This window comes from Notothenia rossii (assembly GCF_949606895.1).
Source record: "Notothenia rossii genome assembly, chromosome: 6".
NCBI lineage: Eukaryota > Metazoa > Chordata > Actinopteri > Perciformes > Nototheniidae > Notothenia > Notothenia rossii.
The window spans coordinates 40028459-40033400 of record NC_136909.1 but is presented as its reverse complement, the minus strand read 5'-3'; the positions used below and the strand labels follow the sequence as shown (position 1 = coordinate 40033400).

The 4942-nt window shown below is 38.9% G+C and overlaps 1 long non-coding RNA gene across 1 annotated transcript; it reads right to left on the bottom strand.

Moving 5' to 3' along the window:
• Nucleotides 1-1579: 1579 nt before the first annotated feature.
• On the bottom strand, nt 1580-4547 carry LOC307043765. Its single transcript, XR_013809436.1, has 3 exons — nt 3580-4547; nt 2149-2307; nt 1580-1711 (listed from the first exon to the last, which is right to left on the bottom strand). It is a non-coding gene; the product is annotated as an uncharacterized lncRNA (long non-coding RNA).
• Between the last annotated feature and the right edge of the window lie 395 nt (nt 4548-4942).

Below are 4942 nucleotides of genomic sequence, written 5' to 3'. Positions count from 1 at the left end.
ATGCACTGGTATCATATTCACAACATTATGATCAGAGTTCAGTATTGGTGGTCTACATTTAGTCACATAGGCTCCTTTAACATTTACGAAACATTTGTCCAGGATATTGTCTTTTCTGGTGTGGTCCTTAACATACTGTTGGAACCCAGGTAACACAATCTCTAGGCGACATTGGTTCATGTCCCCGAGCACTATTGCCGGTGCATCGGGGTGGCTGAGTTGCAGCTCGTGAACACAGTCAGCGATGGAGCCGGCCGCCAGTGACGCTCTGCCGCTGGGAGGCACGTAAACAACAAACAGTAAAAATACTGATAACGAGTTCAAACAGGTGCAATTAATACAGTTAAAAAGTAGAGGACAGAGGAGGCTCTTAAAGAAGAAGTTACAGGTCTGTGAGAGCCAGAAATCTTGTTTGTTTGTAGGTGACCAAATACTAATTTTCCACCATAATTTGCAAATAAAGTCTTTAAAAATCAGACAATGTGATTTTCTGGATTTTTTTTTCTCATTTTGTCTCTCATAGTTGAGGTATACCTAGGATGAAAATTACAGGCCTCTCTCATCTTTTTAAGTGGGAGAACGTTGCTGACTAAATACTTTTTTGCCCCACTGTAGATAGAAGAGTTACGACAACGGAAGTCCAAAATCGTCACGTGGTTCATGTAGACGAGGATCGTTCCCCGGAAGTTCATGGCGGGCAATGTGAATGCATTGATAACAGGAGATAAAACTACGATTTTTGGTAATTATTAGTGAATAAAGGTTTTGATTTGCAATATTTATACAACAAATCGATATGTGTATGTATTTACATCAATATGTTTTAAAAAATAAAATAGAATTTGCTAATATTAAGTGATAATATTAGGATTAGTGTGAACAACTAGTTTACATGTTAGGCTAACAGTGCCTTGGTTAAAGAGCCTGTTTGTTTATTTATAGCTTTGAATTCTTTAAAACCAATATTATCTTCTTAAACTTGTATGGTAGTCAGTAATGTTTATTGATATATTTAGAGGGAGGGTATCTAAAGGAATGCTTCCTTTAGAAAAATTCAGATTAGATTAATTTCTACCATTTTCTTAAATTCATGGTAGTTTCAGTAATCCCATGGTAATTGAGGACACAAGTTATCTAAATGACTAATGTCATCTTTATGGCTTTCAGAAAGGACAGGAGACCGACATGTGACTATCAAAGGACTAGCAGCAGCAGCAGCATGATGATGATGATGTTAAATGTGTTGTTTTAGGAACATCCATTGCAAATACATGGAATTCAATAAACATTGAATAGCATATCATGCAGTTTGTCTGTGCCTTTTCCTCCGTGTTGTCCTGGTTTGCTCTGCTGCTTCCTAGTCGCCACCATGGTTTGCTGTGCTGCCTGGGGATGCTCAAATCGCTCTGAGAAAGGAGTACGAATGTACGGCTTCCCCACTGACACAGAGCGAAGGAAAAAATGGCTGGCTCAAGTCAGCAGGAGCAATTTCACGACCAACAGCAAAAAAATATGTGAGGTTATTATATACAAACACTGCATTTGCACTTTTTCACCAAACGAAAACCACACCATTGGGAAAGCTTAATGTTTTGTTTAATACAAAAAAACAGGGAAAGGCTTGAAAAACACAGAGTTGAGACTCAGGGTGCAGGGTGAGGGTCTCAGTGCAGGTATTCAGGCTCCATTGAATCCCCCTCTGGTTCTTGTGCTGAAAGAGGGAGTAACAGACAGGAGAAAGGGTTATACACACCTATATAGCACACCTATTGGATGGGAAATTGCCTTGGGGAGATAAGGTCTTTGTTCCCAACTGAAGTTATGGAACTTTATTATTTGTAAGTTTAACAAAGTATGACAAATGGCATCAGTAACAGATGTGATATGAATTTCTATAAAGTTGTCTCACATTCTTGGTCATATTTTATATACAGTATGTAATGAGTATCACATGTCCAGTAAGTATAAAGTGTTTCCTAATACTGTGTATTCAACAACTATGGTAGAGTGCAGTGACCACCAACTGACGGCCCGCCAGACATTCTCATCCGGCCCACACGACGGGGGTGACTGTGGGGTTGGCGGAGTGGTTAGTGCGTTCGCCCCCCCGCCCATTTTTTACAAAGTCTTGTGAGTAAGGTGCAGTACCGGAGTCCAACAGAGAGGCAGCAGCTGCGGGACAGTAGACTGCGTACTGCAAAACCTTCCCTGCCTTGAAGAGGAAGTGATCCTTCGTTGTGAAGAGTCTGTTTTGTGTGCTCGGCACCACAGCAGTAGCCCCGCAGCGACAGAGTCCAGAGGCAGGAGCTGCGGGAAGCAGGGTTGAGTTGTAACGGAATACATGTAACGGCGTTACGTAATCAGAATACAAAAATCAAGTAGGCTAACTGTATTCAGCTGGCGTTACATTTGAAAAACGAGTAATCTGATTACAGTTACTTTCATAAACCTGAAGTGAATACATTTTGGAACACTTATTGGAATTATTGGTGGAAAAGATTCCTCATAAAATGTAATATTCATTCCCGGCAGAACTGTGTGCACACTGCACAGCGCTGCAGCATGTCTGAGCGAGATGCAGCGTGTCTGTGAGGCCCCGCCCCCGCACGCAGATGAGAGAGAGATCTCTTTTAAAATATATTGAAAGTTAGAAACGGAGATGGTTAGATAAAATGTGCAAGATAACGTTTATGTAGCATTTCTTTATTGCCGAAATGATGACATTTCATAACGGGATCAAATCAAAGTGAATGGCCTGCTGCTGCTGAATGCATGGGGCAAGTGACTGGAAAACGTTTTGAAAGTTATTACATCGTTTCAGATAATAAATAATAATGATAATTCATTATATTTAGGGGCGCCTTTCAAAGCACTCAAGGACACCTTACAATTCATAACATATTCCAAGGAAAGGTTTTAAGACAGTACAAAGAATGTAGTCCGGGTGGTGTTTTTTATGTGGGGTGCAGATGAGAGGGAGCTGTCCAGAATGACACCAAGATGTTGTGTTTGAGTTCTTGATAAGCCATTAAAACAGTCAAATAAGTGTCTCTTGTTCACCAAAACATACCCATCTGTTATGGAAAAAGAAAGTATTCCAAAAGTATTCTAAAAGTAATCTGAATACGTTACATTTTTAAGACACGTAACTGTAACTGTATTCTGATTACTTTCAGATTATGTATTCAGTAACTGATGATTACATTTACAAAGTAACCCTCCCAACCCTGCCTAGAATTGATCCTTCGTTAGCGTGAAGATTCTGCTAAGCTTTATGCTGTCCGCAGTACCTGAGCGTGCTCCACTAGCATCCCCCCCCCAAACTTCAAAATTATGGGCTATATAAAAATTGCTGGCCCGCGATAGTGTCTATTGGATACATTTTGGCCCTTGGACAAATGTAGTTGGTGATCCCTGGCATAGTGTATGGTATGGTATCCTAGCTTAATCTGTTATCTGTAAACGTTTCCTAAATCTACTAATTTAGGGATAATCCACTGACATCCTTTAATACACATGTTAATTTGAATCAGATGTACTGATAATATCCGCAATATAAATCTTTAAACTTCTTCTTACCTTTAAAAGTCCGTCACGAACGGTCTATTATGCTGCAACTCTACAGCTCTGCTAGCCTTGGCGCTAACTTCCGGGGAACGATTGAGAGGCTCCACAATCCGCCATTGCTTTAAAAAAGTGGTCCATTGCAGTGAACGGAGATGACGTAACTCTCAGTCTATATGGCGCTGGTCTGACCACTGCAGGAAGGAAGGACCTGCGGTATCTCTCCGTGAGACAGCGGGGTATGGCGTCAGGTCCACCAGAACAACCTGCTGGCTCGTTGCGGATACGTAATTTCACATTCTAACACAGTTTATTTGTAGCCTACTTGATTGTTGCCAACTACGATGCTCAACAGCTCGCTTAACGGAACTTTGACGCTGGTCTCAGTTTTCTAACATCCATGAAGGCAACATGACAGAGGGAGGCCTGTCACTCAGGATGCCAAACTACTCTTTGGTAAGCCCCGCCCCCCCAAGCAATATCAGGGCCAAAAGTTTGAAAGCGAAAAAAAAAGATCTGAAAGCGAAAAAAAAGATCTGAAAGTGAAAAACGATCTGAAGGTGAAAAGCAATATGAAACCTGAAAAAACAAGATTTGAAACTGAAAAAATTATTGTTTTGAATCTGAAAACGAAAAATCTGTGCTGAAAAAAATAAGGATTCAAATATCAAAATATGTATAAAAGTGAAATCTGAAAATAAATATATTATTCCAAAAAATTGCTGAACCGAATCAAAATAATATTCAACCTGAAAAATTATTTCAAATACTTTTTTTTATTTTGAATGCATCATTGTATTTTTCAAAGTTCAGGATAAAAACTTGAACTTTCAAATAAATTGTATTTTTTTGAATTATCAAAACTTATGACCCTGAAATAGCTCCATAAAAGAACATTTAAAGTAAAGTACTCGAGTTTAAGACAATGTGTGTCTTTTTTAAACACATAACACTATACAAATTGAAACCCCATTTAATTTAATAATTTTTAATGTAGGTAGGTAGGTAGGTAGGTAGGTAGGTAGGTAGGTAGGTAGGTAGGTAGGTAGATGGAGATCATATATAGATAGACAGACAGACAGACAGACAGATAGACAGATAGATAGATAGATAGATAGATAGATATGGATATCATATATAGATATAGATACTTCATTCATCCCAAATTGTGAAATGTGTGGAAAGAAGTATAAACATAATAACATTAAATATAAATGGAAGCAAAAGACAGGAATATAGGCATATACAGTAGACACATTGAATAGGCTATTATAACATTTAATGTAGCCTTACTATGAAGGCTGACCTAAATACGGTGCTTTTCTACAGATTACTTTATTACAGCACTGGTAAGGTAAAATTAGGCAGATTAATAAGA